Source organism: Camellia sinensis, chromosome 2, assembly GCF_055761805.1.
Source record: "Camellia sinensis isolate YWXY chromosome 2, ASM5576180v1, whole genome shotgun sequence".
In the NCBI taxonomy this organism is placed as follows: Eukaryota; Viridiplantae; Streptophyta; class Magnoliopsida; order Ericales; family Theaceae; genus Camellia; species Camellia sinensis.
In genome coordinates, this window is record NC_138962.1 from 107,821,135 (window position 1) to 107,845,120 (window position 23,986).

At 36.7% G+C, this 23,986-nt stretch overlaps 1 pseudogene across 1 annotated transcript in view; it reads left to right on the plus strand.

Moving 5' to 3' along the window:
- LOC145820268 (nuclear pore complex protein NUP107-like) overlaps window positions 1-23,986 on the plus strand; it is a 167,383-nt pseudogene that overhangs the window by 105,196 nt on the left and 38,201 nt on the right. The window contains exons 2-5 of the transcript XR_014361486.1: window positions 18,634-18,869; window positions 18,948-19,005; window positions 22,301-22,389; window positions 22,902-23,033. The product of XR_014361486.1 is annotated as a nuclear pore complex protein NUP107-like (transcript). The remainder of the gene's footprint in view (window positions 1-18,633; window positions 18,870-18,947; window positions 19,006-22,300; window positions 22,390-22,901; window positions 23,034-23,986) is intronic.

Below are 23,986 nucleotides of genomic sequence, written 5' to 3' on the forward strand. Positions count from 1 at the left end.
CAATCTAGTGAGGAAACAAGTTACTATGACCCTGCGCTGCATGCAGGCTTTGGTGACAGTTCAGGCTAGAGTGGTATCACAGCCAGAAACCATCCTTGTCTTTCTTGAAATTTCAAGTCTCTTTTCATAACCCTCAAATCCAATTGCAGAGACTGAGGCCATGTTGACTGAACAAATTGATTAGAGCTCGGTCTTCGCTTTCAATTTGATTGAATGAGATGAGAGGCTAGGACTGATGGCAAGGCTGCGGTGAACTTGATGAAGTTCACTTTGTTTAGACAATACTACATTGTTGTTATCTTTTACATTTACTTCACCCGGGTCATTGTTTATGCTCTCGAGACTATTACCTCGTATCAGTATCAGTGGACGAGTGTGGTGGCTGCTGAATTGGCGACCCTTGCCTTTTATGCACTCACTGGGTACAATTTCAGGCCAAAGGTTCATAACCCTTATTTTGCGCTTGACGATGAGGAGGAGGAAGCTGCTGCTGAGGCCTGAAGCTTCAAGATGAAGTTATATGCTGAGAGATTGCGAAGAACTCGAAGCTATGTGTAGAAAACTCCAGCTGCGAAGGCAAAGTTGCCAGCCGGCTGCCCGCCGGTGAGAAAGAAATGTAGGCCTAAATCTTATTGCTCTTATACCATGTTAGAATAATGTATAGAGAAAGAGAGAGAATAAATTGTGTGTCTATTGATATATTTGATGTTCAGAGTTTGCTCCTTTATAAAGGAGAGGGACTAAGAGTGGCCGAAGCACTATTATTACATACAACCGAAAGGCTAACATCACTAACACTAAAGTAAGCATAAAGTAAGCATACATTAATATACACTAACATAAAATATATAAACAGTTGTCTTTGGCATGTTGTCAATATGCCACAGAATTCGAAAAAAGGTCAGTGTTCCTTTATGAAGTAGCTGCAGAAGGTCATTTTTGTGATAACATTCGCTTTGTGTGAATCCGTGTTTTTTTTTTTTTTTCTTTTTTAAAAGTGTTCCTTCCACAACCAGCTACACGGAATTCCACTATCCACCCAACTATGATTTTTCCTGCATGCACCAGGGGAAATTTGACCATGTTAGTATAAAATCCAAGTTGTGTGTAGGATTATTTTATTGGATAGATTAGTAATTAAATTAATTTATATGGGTCATTTATTAATATCAAATAATTAGTTATGAGATGGCATTATATTTTCTATTACTTACATGGGTAATTTTGTAACTTTGAGAAATTAGGTTAATAAGCCCACCTACTGTGGCTTTAAGTCTTGGGAAACAAACAAAATAGAGGCTGAGAATTGCTCCATAGGCGGCTAGGGTTTGAGAAGGTAAAACAAAAATTAAAGAAAAGAAAACAAAACCAAAGTGAAGAAGGATGATTCATAGAGTGGTGATTTTTCTTTATTCATCACTTAAGGTAAGATTTATTTTATTGTATTCTTATCTATGATTTTGGTGTTAATATATCAATAGATGATTTTATGGGCATATATGATTAAATAGATATATTGATGTAGTCTATGTTGGGGTCTTGATTTTGCTCAATTTTAGAGTGTATTTTGCATCCCGTTTGGGTGGTTCATATTTTGAGATTGATATGTGATGGGTTAAGTTTAATGGTGGTGTATTTGTGGGATACACGATTGACTACAAGCAATTACAAATTTTTACATGTATATAAACAACAATAGAATAATATGGGTTGAGAATTTCTGAAGCCGTGATGGCTTTGTTTTGATGCTAAATCGTGGGAGTTCCTAATAGACTATTGGGATAATTTATTCTATTGTTGTTACAAGAAGAGATGGATGGGTGCACATAATAATTGTTTAAGCGGTGTAATATTTTATTAGGTTTGTGAGATTGAGGTGGATCTTGGTAATTTGAGATTAGCTTGGAAAATATTATTTTAGCTGTTTGAAGGTAAGTAACCCTCTATCACTGTTGGTTCATTTTTTTTTATTCCTATTGAATCGTTTAAAATCATAAATATTTATTTATAACCTTCATGTTCTCTTAAAATAAAATATGGGTCAAGTATAAAACAACATCAAATATTATTATGAAAATTATTTGAATAATTGGTGAAACTATTCTGAAAATTGTACTAAACGTTTATTCTGAAAATACCGAATGTTTTATTTAAAAATTGTGTATTGTTTGAATTTTGAACATCACTCTAGTCTGACTATGATTTGGACCCTAGCCAATGGGGGTTATTTATTGGCACAGAAACTAGTTTCTTTTGGGGCTTTACCACCGGCCTATGTGTGGTTCTGGGTCTTGTCACAGGCTAAGTGACCGTAGTCACCAAGACTTGGGTTTTGTGAATCAAATCATTGAACCATCTGAATATCGAACCATCGATTTGAACAACGAATTACTTTGAATTATCTTGTTGGTTTTTCATTTAAAATGTATTGTACATTGTTTATTTTTAGCTATGAAGCCACCTTACAAATAATTGTTCATTTATTGAACTGTAGAAAAAATTATATTTATTGGTTATCGATTTATTTATTTATTTTTGTATACTTGATCCAGCTAGCAGTGATGGTTGGTTATTTACTGGGCTATCTAGCTTACCCTTATTTTTTTTAGATTCTGAAGAGTAGAGTTGCGCGGGATTTTTTACATGTGGGAGTGCCAAGAGTAGGACCATGATTTAAGTACTTGGATTATTGTTTTGTTAGTGGATTAAATTAGTGGACTTGGTAGGCATTTTCATATAAGAACTATTTATTTTTATGGATTTTGGCATTATGACAATTAAGGATTTAATTTGAGTATTTTACATTGTGGGTTATGTGATTGGATTCTTAGCCTTGCATGCTCACTTATATGAGTGTGCGGTGTTGTCATGGAGCTTGAGGCGTGACAATTTTGTGGTATCAGAGCCAAGTTATAATTTTAAAGATTGGTATAGAATAGTACTGAGATTGGGTAGATGTAGGATTGGGAACGCTTATAATTTAGTATAATGTTTATTTTAATTACATGTTATAGGGACTTGAGAATAGAATAAGATGAGGTTTTATTGTTGATGCATATAGGTTGCAATGAAACATGAGGAGACATTGGCAAATCTCGTGTGGTTAGTATAGATAGCAGGAGATTGCTTGTAGACTTGACTGTTTTAGATATGCGGGACTTTAACATAATTCTTGGAATGGATTGGTTGGCAACCAATTATGCTTTTGTTGATTGCCGAGGCAAAAGGGTAGTATTTCAATTTCCTGATCAACCAGAATTTTGTTTTGTGGGTAGTGGAGTTAACACTCCTCCTTTGGTAATCTCAGCTTTGCAAGCTAGACGATTGTTGAGGAATGGTTGCGAGGGTTATTTAGCTTCTATGAGAGATATTCGTGAGACTGAATTGAAATTAGAGGATATTCTAGTTGTAAAGGAATTTCCCGATGTTTTTCCTAACGACTTACCGGGGTTGCCACCATTTAGAGAGATTGAGTTTGCCATCGAATTGATACCCGGCACGGGTCCTATCCCCAAGGCTCCGTATGGGATGGCCCCAGCAGAGTTGAAAGAGTTGAAGGAACAATTACAAGAGTTACTAGATAAGGGCTTTATTAGGCCTAGTGTTTCTCCTTGGGGTGCACCCGTTTTATTTGTGAAAAAGAAGGATGGTAGTTTTCACCTTTGCATTGATTATTGAGAGTTGAACAAGGTGACAATTCAAAATAAATATCCTTTGCTTAGGATAGATGACCTATTTCATCAGTTGCAAGGAGCACAAGTCTTTTCTAAGATTGACCTTCGTTCTGGCTATCACCAGTTGAAGGTTAAGGCAGAAGATATACCTAGGACAACCTTTCGAACTAGATATGGGCATTATGAATTTTTAGTGATGCCGTTTGGGTTGACCAATGCGCCTGCAGCTTTTATGGATTTAATGAACATAGTATTTAAATCCTTCTTAGATTAGTTTGTGGTAGTTTTTATTGATGACATTCTTGTGTACTCGAAGAGTAAAGAGCAGCACGAAGAATATCTAAGAATAGTGTTGCAGATATTAAGGGAGAAGAAGTTATTTGCTAAATTGAAGAAGTGTGAATTTTGGTGGGAGAGTGTATCATTTTTGGGTCATGTGATATCTAAAGATGGGGTGTCTGTTGACCCCAAGAAAGTGGAGGCGGTGGTGGAGTGGAATCGGCCTACTAGTGTCACTGAAATTCGTAGCTTCTTGGGTTTAGCAGGATATTATAGAAGGTTGGTTGAGGGATTTTCCTGAATTTCTATGCCTTTGACTCGTTTAACACAAAAAGGAGTTAAATTTTAGTGGTATGATGATTGTGAGAAGAGTTTGCAAGATCTAAAGAGTCGATTGGTGTGTGCTCCAGTACTTATAGTTCCGTCCGAAGATGAAGGTTTTACCATCTATAGTGATGCATCGAAGATGAGCTTGATTTGTGTCCTGATGCAGAATGATAAAGTTGTGGCATATGCGTCTAGGCAGTTGAAGCCATATGAGCAGAATTATCCTACGCATGATTTGGAGTTGGTTGCCGTGGTGTTTGCATTGAAAATCTGGAGGCACTACCTGTATGGGGTGAAATGTGAGATATTCACTGATCATAAAAGTTTGAAGTATATTTTCACTCAAAAAGAATTGAATATGAGGCAAAGGCGATGGTTGGAGCTATTAAATGACTATGATTTGACTATTAATTATCATCCAGGAAAGCCAATGCAGTGGCGGATGCCTTGAGTAGAAAGACCCCGAGTAGTTTGGCTACCTTGATCACTGACCAAAAGAATATCTTGGAGGACTTGCAGAGGTTGAATATTGAGATTAGATGGCATAGCCATGGAGTGCAGTTGGCAAACCTTCGAGTTCAACCCACATTGATTGATAGAATTAAAGATGCTCAGGGAAGAGATCCTCAGTTGCAAAAACTTAAGGCTGAAATGGAAATAGGGCTACAGATGGAATTTGTATGCATAAAGATGGAACCTTGAGATTTGGAGAGAGGTTATGTGTGCCTAATGATTTAGAGCTCAAGAGAGAAATCCTGAGAGAAGCTCACAGTTCAGGGTATACTGTACATCCAGGGAGCACTAAAATGTATAAAGATTTGAAGAGGAACTTTTGGTGGAATAATATGAAGAGGGAAATTGCTCAGTATGTTGCTCAATGTATGGTATGTCAACAAGTGAAAGTTGAACATCAGAGACCTGCAGGTAAGTTACAACCTCTTCTTATTCCTGAGTGGAAGTGGGAACATATTACCATGGATTTTGTGATGGGGTTGCCTAGGACCCAAGGTGGTAACAATGCTATTTGGGTTATCATTGATCGATTGACCAAATCCGTTCACTTTCTAGCTTTTAAGGTAGGGTTCTCCTTAGAGAAGTTTGCAAAATTGTATATCAAGGAGATTATGAAGTTGCATGGTATTCTGGTGACCATAGTGCCTGATAGAGATAACAGATTTGTATCTATGTTTTGGAAGAGTTTGCATACAACTTTGGGCACTAGTTTGAATTTTAGCACTGCCTTTCATCCTCAAACTGATGGACAGTCAGAGAGAACTATTCAAACCTTGGAAGACATGTTGAGGGCTTGTGTTATTGATCTTGGAGGTTCTTGGGATGAGAATTTGGCCTTAGTGGAATTCTCTTATAATAACAGTTATCATGCGAGCACTCAGATGGCACCATATGAGGCTTTATATGGACGAAAGTGTAGATCACCTATTTGTTGGGATGATGTGGGTGGAAGGAAGTTATTAGGGCCTGAGATTGTGCAACAAACAGTGGACAAGATCAATCTTATTAGAGAGCGACTTCGCACAGCACAGAGTAGACAGAAAAGTTATGCAGATAACAGGAGACGCAATTTGGTGTTTGGGGTTGGAGACCATGTGTTCCTTAAGGTGTCTCCTATGAAAGGAGTAATAAGGTTTGGTGTTCGTGGTAAATTGAGTCCTAGATTTGTTGGGCCAATTGAGGTTTTAGATCGAATTGGTGAGGTAGCTTACAGACTTGCCCTACCACCTTCACTAGTTGTAGTTCATAATGTCTTCCATGTTTTGATGTTGAGGAAGTATATACCGAATCCCAATCATGTGATTGATCATGCACCATTACAGTTTAAAGGAGGATTTGACCTATGAGGAACACCCTGTAAGAATTGTTGATAAGGAGTAGGTTTTGAGGCGTCGAGTCATCCACTACGTTAAGGTTCAATGGAGCAATCACTCGGAGAGAGAAGCTACTTGGGAACTTGAGGATGAAATGAGACAAAAGTATCCACAACTTTTTGAGACTACAGGTATGTCAAATTTCGAGGATGAAATTTCTTTTAAGAGGGGAAGAATGTAAAACCCAAGTTGTGTGTAGGATTATTTTATTGGATAGATTAGTAATTAAATTAATTTATATGGGTCATTTATTAATATTAAAGAATTAGTTATGAGATGGCATTATATTTTCTATTACTTAGATGGGTAATTTTGTAACTTTGAGAAATTATGTTAATAAGCCCACCTATTGTGGCTTTAAGTCTTGGGAAACAAACAAAATAGAGGCTGAGAATTGCTCCATAGGCGGCTAGGGTTTGAGAAGGTAAAAGAAAAATTAAAGAAAAGAAAACAAAACCAAAGTGAAGAAGGAGGATTCATAGAGTGGTGATTTTTCTTTATTCATCACTTAAGGTAAGATTTATTTTATTGTATTCTTATCTATGATTTTGGTGTTAATATATCAATAGATGATTTTATGGGCATATATGATTAAATAGATATATTGATGTAGTCTATGTTGGGGGTCTCGATTTTGCTCAATTTTAGAGTGTATTTTGCATCCCGTTTGGGTGGTTCATATTTTGAGATTGATATGTGATGGGTTAAGTTTAATGGTGGTGTATTTGTGGGATACACGATTGACTACAAGCAATTACAAATTTTTACATGTATATAAACAACAATAGAATAATATGGGTTGAGAATTTTTGAAGCCGTGATGGCTTTGTTTTGATGCTAAATCGTGGGAGTTCCTAATAGACTATTGGGATAATTTATTCTATTGTTGTTACAAGAAAAGATGGATGGGTGCACATAATAATTGTTTAAGCGGTGTAATATTTTATTAGGTTTGTGAGATTGAGGTGGATCTTGGTAATTTGAGATTAGCTTGGAAAATATTATTTTAGCTGTTTGAAGGTAAGTAACCCTCTATCACTGTTGGTTCATTTTTTTTTATTCCTATCGAATCGTTTAAAATCATAAATATTTATTTATGGCCTTCATGTTCTCTTAAAATAAAATATGGGTCAAGTATAAAACAACATCGAATATTATTATGAAAATTATTTGAATATTTGGTGAAACTATTCTGAAAATTGTACTAAACGTTTATTCTGAAAATATCAAATGTTTTATTTAAAAGTTGTGTATTGTTTGAATTTTGAACATCACTCTAGTCTGACTATGATTTGGACCCTAGCCAATGGGGGTTATTTATTGGCACAGAAACTAGTTTCTTTTGGGGCTTTACCACCGGCCTATGTGTGGTTCTAGGCCTTGTCACAGGCTAAGTGACCGTAGTCACCAAGACTTGGGTTTTGTGAATCAAATCATTGAACCATCTGAATATCAAACCATTGATTTGAGCAACGAATTACTTTGAATTATCTTGTTGGCTTTTCATTTAAAATGTATTGTACATTGTTTATTTTTAGTTATGAAACCACCTTACAAATAATTGTTCATTTATTAAACTGTAGAAAAAATTATATTTATTAGTTATCGATTTATTTATTTATTTTTGTATACTTGATCCAGCTAGCAATTATGGTTGGTTATTTACTGGGCTATCTAGCTTACTCTTATTTTTTTAAGATTCTGAAGAGTAGAGCTGCGTGGGATTTTTTACATGTGGGAGTGCCGAGAGTAGGACCATGATTTAAGTACTTGGATTATTGTTTTGTTAGTGGATTAAATTAGTGGACTTGGTAGGCATTTTCATATAAGAACTATTTATTTTTATGGATTTTGGCATTATGACAATTAAGGATTTAATTTGAGTATTTTACATTGTGGGTTATGTGATTGGATTCTTAGCCTTGCATGCTCACTTATATGAGTGTGCGGCGTTGTCACAGAGCTTGGGGCGTGACAATTTGTAATGCCCCACTACTTGCTGGCCCAAATAACTTGTGGGTCGACCAACAATAGCCAAAAGCTTAAGTCCAAGTTATTTAGTAGCAAGGTAGTGGTGCTATATATGCCCAAGATCACCCATGCAAACTTCCGATGTGGGATAGGGTGTTACAGTTAGAAGTTGTAGTTGTCTTCTTCTAAAACCTGCTTCCGCATTTTGCTCATTCATTAGTTTTATACCCATTTAATTTTAAGCACGTTAAATTGAATGTTGTTATTTTCTTTGTTGTTAATTTCCCTATGCTATTGTTGTCTTGTTGATTAACATTGCAGTGTTCTCATTTCCTCTTAGAATGGATTAATCCTCAATGAGTCACAATTTATGCCTAAGAATGCTTGGGAAGAGATGAGAATGAAAATATGAAAAAGATGTAATTTTTCAAAACATGTTGAAACTGCCTGACCGCTCGAGCCACCTCTTGGTCGCTCGAGCGGACTGCACAGTCTGCAGAAATACTGGATGGGTCAAAAGTGCGCTTGAGCTAACACTTTTTTGCTCGAACAACTAGCAAACATAAGGTGGGTTCGCTCGAGCCACCAATTGGTCGCTCGAGCGGTCTGGAAAGACTGCAAAAGTTTTGGAAGCTTGTAATGTTCGCTCGAGCCACTAATTGGTTGCTCAAGCGATCTGTAAATTTTCTGGGTTTTCAAAACTGAAGATTTAGCTTCCAAACTTCATTTCAAAACTTGGTGTCATCCATGGCTTGTTTGAAATCATGAAAATAATTTGGAAAAATACCAATACATGACCCTTCGGGAATTATTTACTTGAAACCTCAATAATTTGCAAAAACTTGAATTAAATCTTTATGCATGTAAAGATTTTCCATACTTCTTTTCTTTAGAGAACAAAACATGAAATTGAATATGGAAACTTAATTTTTTGAAATAAATGCAATACAAAAGCTTTCATGTAACAGTATTTCAAAATCCAAACCCAAAATCAAACTCATAAACTTAAAAACATGACATAAAAATTTCATGGGGAAGAAAACATTTGTTTAGGACTTTACAAATTAATTAAGTTAAGATATAATTCAAATGTTCGTCTTAGTTCTCTTCAAAACATAGAATCAATTCTTCAAAATTCTTGAAATGTAAAATGCATGTAAATTTTAGGTATCAAAACTTATAGCATTTGTTCATGTATGTGAAAATGAAATTCCATTTCATGCAAGGCAATATAAATCAAATCCAAAATGATTAATTTCCAAATAACTTCCAAAACCATGAACCTAGCTCAATTTCCTTCATTTTCTTCTTAATTTCTTCCAATTGCATGATGTTGATTCCAAACTCATCTTTAATTTCAAGTGTAATACAAAGATTCTACAAAAATCAAGCATGATTCCCATACCTTAAGCTCTAATTTCAGAAATTAAAGTTGATTCCCCCCTTGGGTCTTCTTCTTCTCTTCAAATCTTGAACTTCTCTTGCTAAAGGTGAGCTCTCTCTCTCTCTCTAAAATTGCCCAGCAGAAAACATGAGTAATGAAGTTACACCCTTGAACTCATTAGCAATACACGTATACACACCCTACTTTTTCATTAGGGAACACGTGCACACACACACACACACTGGAATTCTTCCAGCACATCACTCACATACACACACACACACACAGATTTCTCAGCGCGCACACAGAATTCTCAGCACACCCACACCCACACCCACATACACCCTCAAATTCTAGACCATTCCACAATTCTATTTATGATTAAGATTAACTTAATTAAGCAACACAGAGTCTTAATAATTCTTGATTAGCACATAATTTAATTAATCATTATTAATTACAAATCCCACATAATTTAATTAGTCGAATTAACTTTAATTAAGGCCCGATTAAATATATTTAATTTTTACCAATCTGAATTAGATTTTTAATCAAACTCCCAAAAGGCTCCAAATATCAAATTAAACTTATTGCCATCATCAATTTTGGTTTCTCAAATCTCTAAGGCCTTCAATTTCAGATTAAACTCAAAATCTCTGTCAATAAATTACATATTCAAATTGGACACCTCATAACTAAATTTAATTCATAATAATCATAATTCTCAATCCTCATAACTTAATTAACTCCAATTCGGACCCAATTAATCAAATCTTAATTTTACTAAACTGAATCGAATATTTATTGAACTCCCAAATGGGTTAATACTTGAAATTAAACTGATTCAACTCGTCAATTTCACCTCCTTAAGTCATTTAGGTTTTTAATTTCTAATTCCAAAATAAATCCTTAATAGAATCATATACAAATCAGACTCCATAATTCTTATAAATCCCATACTAAATCAGAATAATAACTAATTAAAATCCAAATCTCCTTAATTAATTAAATGCAAGATATTGTATGTGGTGGGTCATCACAGAAGGGCTTTGGGTCTAGGTGGAGGAGGTGGGTTTCGGGGGGTGTGTCGTCATGCAATATGGCCGTCATTGTGAATGGTAAGGCTGGGAATTCTTTTAGGTCATTGTGAATGTCGTCATGCAATATGTCACCATTTTGCTTATTTTAGTAGTTGAAAAGGATATTATCAAAGGATTTGTGGTGGGCTATGAAGCACGGGTGCGGGTACCGATATTGGTACGGGTACGATACGGGTATGCCGATATGGCAAGACTTAAAAAAAATAGGATACGGGTACAGCTGGGATACGCCAATAATTTTTTTATTTTTTTATAATTTATAGTTTGAGGTCCAATCTATAAATTAAAGTTCAATACCAAAACTAAAAGGAGAAATTATAAAACCAAAAGAGAAATCATGGTTCAACAATACCAATACCAAAGCAAAGTCTATAAGCTATTTTAATGCCATTAAATAGGAGAAATTACAAAATAAAGTTTCATTTCAAAATCAAGATAAGCAAAATTTAAAAACTTGAAGCTTTAGTTTTCACTTTTATCAACTTCATCATTGAATAATATATCTTTCATCTCTAGCACATTATGTAAAGGATTTACAATTTCAAGTAAATAAGAACTCTCTAACAAATTAAACGTATCCCCACCAATGTCTCATAGCTTGATGTACTCCTGATGTACCCATGAAGTACCTATCCAGTACCCAACTATCAAAGAATGTATAAAAAGTACCCGGTATGTATTTCGAGTACTCGGTACGCATGTAGTCCTATCAGTACGATTACCAGTACCTGGTAAGTACACGGTACGAGTATAACTATATTTTCGGAGTACCCATGCTTCATAAGTGGTGGGTACGGATAGGATTGGTGTCACCCATTACAATTTGCGGATGACACTATCTTCTTTTCATCAAATGAGGAGGGTAAGGTTGGCAATTTGCTAATGCTTTTGAGAATCTTTGAAATTGTGTCGGGCTCAAGGTTAATCTTAGTAAGAGTAGTGTTGTGGGTATTAATTTGAAGTCTACCTATGAGCAATGGATGGCAGATATGTTGGGATGTCCCATTGAGCAGTTTCCTCTCAAATATTTTGGGCTTCGATTGGGAGGAGAACCTAGATCGGCATCTTTTTGGGAGCCTGTACTTGTCAAAATTGGGAAAAGATTAGAGGGTTGGAAACAATCCTTGTTATTTCCCCGTGGGGGGGGGGTATACTTTGGTACAGTCCGTGTTGGGTTATGTTCCTATCAAGGTTTTAAAAAGCGGCCACAACCATTGCGTAACGCCATTACGTAACGGTTGTGGTGGTTGCCGCCATCTGTTACGGCCGCTTTTACAGTGTGATTGAGATTCATAGGTGTGTCGGCCGTAGCGGCCGCTATAGCGGTTGTAACGGTGCCGTAACGGCCATAACGACCATAACGGCCTGTTACGCACCATTACGTAACGGTTTCGAATTGCTTCTTTCAAAAAAACACGCAAAAAAAAAATTTGAAAATGGGGGAAGAGAGATAGAGAGAGAAGAGGGAAGATGGAGGAGCAAGAGAGAGGGACGATGGAGAACAGGTTATTGATTTGTTGAAGTTATAAGACCTATGCTATTGTATTCAGCTGCTATCACTCAACCATTTTGTTTGTGTGTGTCTATCTATATATTGTTTGAAAATAATAATAATAAGTGTGGTCATTATCTATTTGGCTTGATTAAAAATATATATATATATATATATATTTAAGTTTTTATTTATTCTTACTTTTGTCATTGTTTATCTTATATATAATAGTTAGTGATTGATTTTTTGTATAATATAAAGTTATTAATTATTAAAATAAAATGTGAAAAACTTAGTTTATAGTTATTTAAAAATACGAAATATATTGGATCAAACTTAAAAATTTACAAAAATTGATCAATATTTATTTTAAAACCCAATAAATATGATCATGGAAAAAAAATGTGCGTATCGGTAAGTTTTTTTCAAATTGTGTGAAAAATAAAAAAATTCACGATTCCGGTTACCGCAACTGTTACGCTATGGCCTTTACACCCCGTAACCGCAACCGCGTCACCGCCACAGTTACAGCGATCGCAACCGCTTTTCAAAACCTTGGTTCCTATTTACTTCTTATCCTTGTTCAAGATTCCGGTCAACATTGCAAGGAAAATAAATTGATAAGAGATTTTCTTTGGAAAGGGTGCGATGAGGGTAAAAGGGATCATCTAGTTAAGTGGGAGGTTGTTTCTCTTCCTAGGGATAAAGGGGCAATGCTATAGGAAACATTGTTACTAGGAACATTGTCCTCTTGAGTAAGTGGTTATGGAGATTTCCTGTTGAAAGAATGTCACTATGGTATTCTATCATTAAAAGCAAGTATGAAGTTCAGGCCAATGGTAGAGATTCTAATGTGGTTACTACAGGCAATTGTCGTTCTCCTTGGAAGTCGATCTCTCTTTTGTATCCACAAGTGTCCAATTTCCTATCATTGAAAGTGGGGAATGGGGTGAGTATCCAATTTCCGGAGGATGTTTGGTTTAGGGGATTCCTCATTCAATTGAGCTCTTCCTCTCCTTTACAGATTGGTTTGTACTCGGGATGTTTCAATAGCATCGGTGGCATGTTCTAATATGGCACCTATTTCTTGGAATCTTGGTTTTCGTAGGAATTTAAATGATAGGGAGGTTGGCGAGTTGGCTTCTTTGTTGTCATTGATTGATGGGGCTTCTCTTTCTTCCTCTTGTGATAGTAGGGTTTGGAATATCAATTCTTCAGGGGTCTTTTCTTGTAAATCTCTGTTCAATAAATTCATTGATGAACCCTCTGTCCCTTTGTTTCCTCTTCATAAGAAAATTTGGAAAGCGACTGTTCCTCATAAAGTGAAGTTTTCATGTGGTCCTTATCTCAAAAGGGTGTCACAACCAATGACCTTTTCCAAATGAGAAGGTCCAATCACTTTCTTTGTCCTCAATGGTGTGATGTGCAAGAGGAACTCGGAATCGGCAGATCATCTATTTTTGGACTGCCCGGTGGCTTTTGCTTTATGGCAACATTTGTTTGGCCGACGTGATGTTTAGTGAGTTGCTCCGTGGGACTGCATTCATATGCTTTGTGTTAGGTTTGAAGGGTTTGGCGGCAACAAGAGAGCCCAAACAATGTGGTCCTATATTGTGTTTGCTATTTTCTGGACTATCTGGTTGGAGAAAATGCACAAATCTTTCATAACAAAAAATCAGATGAGGAGCCTTTGTGGAATAGGGCGGGATATTCGTCTTTATTTGGCTTCATATTTGGCTTTGTGGAATTTTTGGCTTCCTTTTGAAGGAGTTTCATTTTTCTTGATTTCTAGAGATTGGGTCGTTGTTTGCCATCTCTAGTGCTAGGAGTTTAGTGAAATTTGTTTTGACTGTTCTGCATTTTCTTTCTCTATTTGTTTGAGCGCTTCTTGTCCTCTCCTCTCATTTTTCTTTTTTAATAAAATTCTTTGTTGATGCTCAAAAAAATGTTTCTAGAAACTATCGCCACTCTGTGTTTCATTCTTCAACTATTAATTTTATTTAGGCTAAATTACAGATACACCTCTTGAGATTTAAGTTAAAATACGAACTGCCTCCTATAGTTTTGAAAATTACAAATATCCCCTTGCCATATTTTTTTATTAACAAAATTATTAGAAAAAATAAAATTCTTAACTATCCTATACTAAAAACAGTTAACTGACTTGATGATTTATTAATAAAATGGGTCATTGGTTATGCAATTAGAAACTTGAAGGGGCGGAATGTAATTTCCAAAACGATAAGGGGTAATTTGTATTTTAAGCAAATCTCAGGGGGTGTATTTGTAAGTTACCCTTTATTTTTATTTAGTCCCTAAATATATTAATTTCTACTAAAGTAGTCCAATTGAATGTTAAAACCTAATTTGATGGGCAAAAAGTCATTTTAATATTTGAACAATTTAAACCACATGACCAAACAATCATTTTTTTGTTTGCTAATTTGAAATGAGGGTTATAGAAGAAGATGGGTGTATGGTTGTAGAGTGTAAGTTGTCTAATATAGTAGTTGTATGATTTAGGCTATGTTTGGCAATAGCTAACAAAGCTACATTTTTTTGCAGAGCTTTTTTTTTTTTTTTTTTTTCTCTCTTCAGTATTTTTTTTAAAAAATTTGTGCCAAAACGTTTACTTTTTAGGTTTGTCAAGTCTAAATGGATCTTAAAAGTAGGAAAAATTGAAAAATTCCAAGAAAAGTTCACTAGAGAAAAAAACTCAAAAAAGTCAATTTTAATGTTTTTTTTTTAAAGTTGCTTTTCAAGTATATCTAGTATAGCAGGACTTAAGAGTGAACTTTTTTGAATTTTTCTTTTTATAAAAGTTCACTAAAGACCAAAAAAACCAATAAAAAAACTACTAAAAAAGCAATTGCCAAACCCACTATTAGGTTGTCCAAACTGTGAAATTATCTTTTTGCCTAGTAGATTAGCTTTTCCTCATTATTGATTTGGATAAGCCATCTCTAATTGAACCATATAAACTGAAATCAAAATTTTAGGGATTAACTAGATAAATTGATAGTTTAGGGATGAAATAGAAAAAAAAAGACAATAGTTTGGGGGATAAAACTGAAATTATAACCCTGAAAAATATTTAGTAAACTGATACAAGAGGTGGTTGATATTGCAAATAATTAATCTTTGTAATTTAGTTTTCTTGAATTGCTGCAATGAAAGGAGAATTAGTTGTTGACCTGTCGTATTGTTATCCAGTTGAATAACTGTTTAAATGTAGTTGTAGAAGGGCAATGAAGTAGCAGAATGGTGAGATCACTTTGTCTATTTTTTGATGTCACATTTACGGGGTAATGTCCGTTTTCTTTGAGGAGACAATTATATATTATTATCTTATACAAGACTACTGTAGGTACCTATACCATGCCCGACACGTGGCGAGCCCTTCGGGCACCGCATCATTGTCATCACACCCCCACATGGGAAACCTCTAAGGCACCACTGTCAATTGAGATTGCATGCCTAGCCTAAGTCGAGGCATGCACACCATCAAGTATGGAGAGCTCCAAGACAAATGAGCTGGGCTGTCAGCTTGCCTACGCACTCATTGAGGACCTAGACTCACTTGCATGCCCATTTGGGTTCCTACTTACCCACTCTCTCTTGGAGGCCTAAAGTTGAGCCCTTGGCTGCCTATTCAGTCCTTTGGCCAACATATGCTTGCATAGCAGCCTAAGGCTTGCCTTAATGTCACTATTGGGAGTTGGGCCTAGGCAACCTCGCTTGGGGACCATCGAAGGACTGTGGTCTGTGGACTGGAGGCTAAGACCATGGTACCGTCAAGGTTTTGCTTGGCTATCTCCTTAGATAGAGGCAATGTGGACCTTATATCCATGCCTCTACATGCATGATACGTTGCCTTTGAAGATATCAGACCTGTCACCCCAGATGACAGCCAAGTTTATATCAGCTTCTTGAGGTGAGGGGAGCCCGCCACCTGCCCCTCAAGTTGCTTGGGCTCCTCCAATACTTGAAGAGCTTATATAACGTATCATACATGCAACGACCACAATCATCATACAACAACACTACTATAACTACACAAACCCTCAGAGCACGTTTGGTACGATGGAATGGGCTAAAATAGGATGTCCATTCTAACTTTGCATTCCATTTCCCATGTTTGGTATGTCTTATCTAAGTGAGAATAGTCATTTCAATGGAATTGCTATTCTAACATGTGAGAATGCCCATTCCTTTCTCTAACCCAAGGAATAGCCATTCCATTCTATCATAGAATCACCATAAAACATTATCAGTTAGCTACGACCACCATTCCCTTCTACTACCACTCCCTCCCACCATTGCCACCACCGTTACTACTATTGACATCGCCACAATCACCACCACCACCCTATTGCCGCCACCATCACTACCACTACTACCATTACTACATTATCACCACCATCGCCGCCACAACTGCAAGCACCACATCACCTCCACAACCACTGCATCACCACCACCACACCTCCACAACCACTACCACTACCTCCACAACCACCGCTACCGCCACCCTACTACGCCATTGCTGCCACCACCACCAATACCACCATCACCACAACTACCACTGCTACAACTGCCACCTCCACAATCACTACCACCATCGTTAGAATCACTACCCTACTAGCTCCGTTTTTACCATCACCACTGCCTTTGTTGCTAGAACCATTACCTTACCACCATGTTAACAAAAAGCACACCACCGCCACCATTATCACAAGAACCACCACTCTACTACTGCTACCCAGCAACACCACCATCGTCACTGCCACAACCATTACCTTACCACTACTATCACCATTTTTACAAAAATCACACCACCATTATCATGAGAACCACCACTCTACTACCGCTACTAGCCATCATCACTGTCGCCAACCAACACCACCACCGCCACAACCACCACAACACTAGCTTACCACCACCATCCTAATACCACTACTATCACGGCCACTGATGCCGCCACCAATACCAACACTCACACCATCGCTTCACAACTATCATAATCTGTATGAATTGTTAACTTGTTTGTTACTAGCTTGTTAAAAAAAATAATAAAAATAATAAATAAATAAAATATAAAAAATATTCCATTCCATTAATTTAAAGGCATAACCAAACATGAGAATAAGAATTATCATTCTATTTCTATGTCATTCCATGTTGACAACCAAATAATGGAATGGGAATGAACATTCCATTCCATTCCATTCCATTCAACCTTGCATTCCATTCCCATATTGATTCCATTCCTTCGTACCAAACATGCTCTAAGTGTTCAAGGTCTCTCACTACGCTCCCCCATCTCTAAGCCTGCTTTGGTCTTCTGTTTCTCCACCTCCGGTGCTCTCAAACCACTAAAGTGCTCTTCATTTTCCTAGAGGTCTGTAACCGACCACCACTAACCTCACTTACCCACAACTACCAAGCACACAAAATGCTATTTGAAGCTTCCAAGTTTTCATTGTGGTTGTATTCACCAATTTTCGCCATGACAGCTTGGTTCACAGCCTCAAGGCTCAACCTATGTATATTGATATTATACAAAAAAGATAAAAGCTCAGCCATACAACATCTGAGGCACCTTTTTATACTGTAGTTCTTCCCAATTCTATTTAATACTGCATGACCAACATCTTATCTAATCCCAATCTTCAAACCACGTTGAGCTTTTCAATAATTTTCAACAAGGCACAATTTTATTTAACTTCTGCTTTGGTTGTAGGCAGATGCTTCAGTCCTAGAAGCTTATACTTTACAAGAAGCACCTCCTGCGAAGGGGTAATAAACTTTCAAGGCCCTCTCTTAACAAGTTGTATTTGGCCGTGATTGGATAATAGAGTTGGGCCTTATTTGGGAAAAAGGATTGGGGCTAAAATAGCCTATAAAGACAAAAAAGGCTAAAATAGGCAATAAGACAAAATGTCACATCCTACACATCAATCAATCACTTTTCTCTCACAACCATATATTCAACTACTAAAAAATTCACGAATCATCACAAACACGACTTTTTTTCATCTCATAAAATAGCCAAAAAACCATAAAAGCCAACTAAAATGACCAAGTTCCCTAATAAGGCCTTAGTGGTATTTTAGCCATTATGAGGTCAATAGAGTATCATTCCAATAAACCCCCACCTTTTGAAGGGAGAAAAATAACGATCAAGCCACATATTTGCCTTCACAACATCCACATTGTATTGTTGTTTATGCTCGTCGCTTTCCATTGTCATGAATACTTTCTCATATTATACTAGTAGACAACTTAATCAAGTTTTGTGAATAAGCAATGTGTTAAGTTTAGAGCTTGAGGCAGTGAATTCTGATTCGTAGTTTAAATACGTAATTTGTTTAAATTGCTCAAATCTTGAGGTTTAGCTGCTTCCTTTGCAATATTTCTAGGCAGTTTTAGTTGCGTTGATCTTCATTTCTTCTCATTTTCTTGCCCTGTTACTTATGTAGTTTATAGTTATCTGGGAAATTAAATTCCAATGCTTTTGCAGTCAGCATGTTGGGCGATGGCCAAGTCATGGCTTGATGTTCAGGTGGATCTTGAACTAGCCCGCTTACAACCAGGTGGAATGGATCAATTTAAAACTTATGAAGATGCAATTGACAGAAGTCATGGACAAGGAGACGGTGTTTCTCCATCTACAGTTGGACCAGAAAATTGGCCACTACAAGTTCTGAATCAGCAACCTCGGCATCTATCTGCGCTTCTTCAGAAACTCCATTCAAGGTATACGTCGTCAATTTATTACGATTTTCTAGTGGGGCATATTAGTATTTGATAATTCTATTTTTTTGCATGATTTAGCGACTCAGTACATGAAGCTATTACTCAAGAATGCAAGGAACAGCACCGGCAAATTGAAGTAAGAGCATCTTCTTAGCAAAAGACTTTAGCATACTTGAATATTCAAATGCCACTTCTTTATATGGATTGATTTTGAACTCTAAAATGAAGTCTCACGGGCCACCTGTTCCACTATAAATAAGGGTGGCTATGACTTGCTGGAAATGATGTCTTGTTGATAGTTAACTTGTTTGATGGACTGCCTAAAAGCGGATTGTTTTGCAGTAATGTAAGGATCAAGCCACCTATTGCTGGTTTCAATCATCAAGGTTTATTTTACGTTGTGTTTGGATCATAGATTTAGGTAGGGATTTGGAAACGTAAAGGGAAAGGTTCAAGTTAGTGAATTGTGAATGAAATATAGCTACATTTCACCAACATTTCCTTTTCCTTTCCTTTTCCAAACTCTTACCCAAATCTATGATCCAAACACAAGCTAAAGGAATTTAACTCTGCTTTACTGCTCTCACATCCTAAGCATGCATGAAAACTAATACATTGCACAATTACATAGTAATAACCGAAGTAGCAATATTTAGACCATTCAATATCTCTATGTAGGAACAATATTTAGCCATGTTGAGTAGTAGATTATGAGTTCCAAAGTTAATTGGATATAAAGAAACTTCACGGTCGTTGCTGACTAGGTGACCAAACATGTTACGACACATTTGATGTTCAACATGCGTGAGATAGTATGCAAATGATATCATTTAGTTGACAAATAAGGGGGGCAAACTTTTAGGTTAAAATTGTGGGGACACTACTGAATCTAAAGGTTTTAGGTTAAATACGACCAAAACAAATTATGTGGAATGCAATTTTAGCGAACTTAGAAATAAACGTAAAGATCGAGTAAAACTTGAGGAGGGGTAAGTGGTACCCAAGAGTGGTCAATTCCTGATGCTTTGAGTCAATTATTCATAAAGATTGAGGAAAATGTGGCTCATAGAAAGAATTAGAGTTGGTTGGATTGCTATAACTTATAAGGCATTTTGAGAAAAAATGAATTGTCCTCGATGTCCGACTCAAATTCAAATAAATTTTGAGATTCTCAACCATTGTCGACAGTAGGATTGGTGAAACCATTTGTAATGTGATCAGATTGGGCGGGTTGGGTGATTCGGCGTTGAAAAATCTAGAAATCCCCTAGATGTTGATTTGTGATTATGTATCAATTTTAAGCAGAATATAAAAATCCCAATCAAACAATCAAGACAAAGAAACACAACGATTTTACGTGGAAAAAACCACAATTGGACACCTCCAACTGTGATAAAAAAACCACGGGCAACAGCCACAAAACAATCCACTAAGAAGATTTAAAGGAATTACACAGGTATACTCTCAATTACCTAGCGAATCCACGCCTAATTGAACCAACCTCTATGTGCCTCTTCCAACCCGTCTTCACCTCAGAATTGTCTTTACGATGAGCCACCCCGGAATCCACCACAGCTTCAGGCTCGAATTCTTCAGAATCCACCGAAGAACAACTCTCTCTCTTTTGTAGAACTTGTAGAACAAACCAAACCTTTGATGTATATACTTTAAAACATGAGTTGAATACTCAATTAAAACATCAAAGAAAACTCACAAAGTACCCCCAGATATAAACCCTAGAACCCAAAAAGAAGATCTGGAGTAGTAATCCTAAAATCTGACCCAACATGCGAATTTATAGAATCTATCCCGCGATCTCCGATCGAGCGCCCAACAGCCCGCTCGAGCGGCTTCAGCAAAATTTGCGCGTAATATAACAGAGGTCCGCTCGAGCGCTAGAGAGCCCGCTCGAGCGCGAAATCACAGCTTCCAGTATTTTTACAGACCTGACAAATTGCTGGAACCAGGGATTCTCCGCTCGAGCGCGGGTATGTCCGCTCGAGCGGACAGGCAACTTGGAATGCATTTTTGCATTTTACTTCGGGGGCACTGCCCCTCGACCCCGCCGTGGCGCTGCCCTGGACCCGCCAAGGGGCGTTGCCCCCTCGACCCCCGCGAGCTGATCGGGCAGCTCGATCCCCGTCATAATCAGCGAAGTGGCAATCGTGAAAGCTTTATCATCACAAACTTCTCTGAAAGGCACAATTCGGGTTGGATTCGCATCTAAACACTCATAGCCTCACTGAAATAAAAGTACGAAAATAAATACAACTGAAAAGAGTTTTGTCAAACGGGGTTGCCAAGAATAAAACCTAACAGGCGTTTTGAACACCCCTAAGTTAAAAGTGGCACCAACTCATGATAAAATGGAAGAAGGCCGTTTGCGATGGTATGACTATGAAGCAGAGTCCCACATTGCATGGGTATGAAACTAGTGTGCATTTTATAAGCATGTGCAGCCTGGACCAACATGTGCACATGTTAGGAGGACTTATTTGATCCACATTGAGTGGTAAAAGAAGTAAAAGGCCCAGGAGGAGATGGATTGAGATGATAAGAAAAGAGATAATTGATTTGGAATTATTTGAGGATACAACTTAAAATATTGCCAGCTAAGGGAAATGACCATGTATCCAACCACATGTAATAGGGAAAAAGTTTGTTTAGGTGAGTTGAGTAATTGGGTGCAGAAAGAACACAATTCTAACATGTGTTATTTGGTCCTGTCATTTATGAGGTGTTTTGTACTCTGTTGCTTAATATAATTCAGTTCCCTCTTTGGATGAGAAAAAGCAAAGGGCTTACAATATTTTGGTGACGAACCTATTGCTAGCAACTCATTGGTATCATATTGCCTTTACAATACTTTGCTGATTATCTGTTTAGCACAGTAGATCTATTGTGCATACATTGGATTACTTGTGTATCTCCTTTCTCGCCTTTGTATGTATTTCCATGTAGAATGGAAGAATTTCACGCCTTATCTTACTTTTGGCAGTTTTTTATTTTTTATTTAAAAAAAAAACCTAATGTAGGTCCCTATACACCATGTCATGAATCATGACATCCGTGTAACCTGTTGATGAATTACATATATTTTTCTGCTGCTTGTGTGTATTGTGTTGGGACACAAGGCTTACTTCGGTTTGGTTCTTGTGTATATTGTTCCAAGAAACAAGTTTGGAGCACCACTATTTGTTTTATTGTTTCTCTTCCTGACTTCTCTTTTTTCAAAGTCCTTGCATTGTATGTTTGCTTGCTCTGTTTAATTTTAATAAAAACAAAGTATCTATGCTTGGTCATTTTTGCTTTCTACTATAGAAAGAAGTTTTTGCTTTTTTGTATATATAAGCAAATGTGGCAATTGTTTTAGTTTCCTCGGTTTGAATATGTCATTGCCTAGTCTTCTCTTACTGAACATTGATGTCTAGATGAATCTTATGATGGGGGATATACCGCATCTGCTAGACGTTATGTGGTCATGGATATCACCATCTGAAGATGGGGAAAACGTCTTCAGGTGATTTTTTACTTTTTATCTACATTTAAAGTTAGAGTCTGTTTCTAGAGACAAACCTTTGTTGTCTTTTAGATGTTCATGTGCCTATAACTTGTTATGGTCCTTCCAATTTGTGGCCACCTTTTATATTAGTTCTATTCTTTTTGTGATTAATGAAATAGATATAAAATCCAACTCATCATTCACAGCTTTGTGTTGATCTATTTGAAAACTAGGCCATGATAGGTGGCTGAAATATATTGCCAAATGCTTAAAAGGAAAACATCTTAAAATAACTATGTTGATGTTTTTTACAGGCATTCGAAGTAGCATTCTGTTTCACTATGGGCCATGTTTGGAAATTTTTCTTCCATTTAAAAAAAATAAATAAATAAAAGTGAAAAGAACATATCGTGCACATGCATGCATGCATCCGTGTTTGCTTAAACACTATTTGTTATTATAAACATTCATCCACCTGAGCATGGGATACTCATGTCATTGAGCTGGCTGTGCTTTTTGCTTTCTCTCAGGCCTTATGGTGAACCTCAGATGATTCGTTTTGGTGCACACTTGGTTCTTGTGCTTAGGTACTTACTTGTAGAACAAATGAAGGGTGCTTTCAAAGAGAAGCTCATGACTGTTGGTGACCTCATTCTTCATATGTAAGCGTTTCTGAGCCATGCTTATTAATCATTCATTCTTACATATCAATAGATTGTCATACCTAAAATAATTGTCACAGTGGAGTTATCTTTTTAACATGGTTAGAGTTGGACAATAGTGTTTTACATAAAAAAACAAAGCTCAATTAGTACACATTAATGTGTTTGGGAGGAGAAAGATTGGGTACACACCTAACTTTTGGCATAGTGTACAAAGTGGTTGCCCCGTGACTTGAACCCGTAAGCTCAAGGTTATTAGGTCACGGTTTTACCATTGAACCAATGGTCACCCCTGGACAATAGTATTTTACATGTGTCGATTATTTTTATTTGTGCCTTTTGTTTTGTTGTTTGTCCTCAGAGTTATCAAGGTAGAGAGTCCAGCTATGTCATGTTCATTTGCAATTATCATTTGAAAGAACATATAAAGATGATATAGTAGAACAATTCGTCTTCATATTCGTTTTTGATAAGTAAGATAGTTGCACGGGTGGCAGGAGAAAGCACTCTAACAAGTAACAATTGATGGTAATTATTTATTAAAAATGAAAGAGTTACAGTTTTAAAGCATAGAATCAAGTTGGTTTCTTTAGAGAGAGTAACTGTATTAAAGCTAATTAGCGTTATCGAACACAAGTTACAACTGACATGTGACGTATTGTATAGAAAACCAAATCTCAATTGTTGTAATGGATTTCAGTTAGAAATTTTTTGGTCTGTATTTGCTTTTTGGTTTGTAAGACCTTGGTCTTTAGATTCTATAATTTGTACCAGTAATTTTCTTCTTGTCCATTATATAAAGGACATGATGGCATCCATGTGGTCAAGTTGATTCATTTGAGAATCTCTTGGATGAGACTTGGCTTCATACCCCTGAAATGTGTGCCATCCGTAGATAGGATGGCTTACTTGCCTTGTGAAGAATGACGAAGGTTATGTTTTTTTTTCCATTA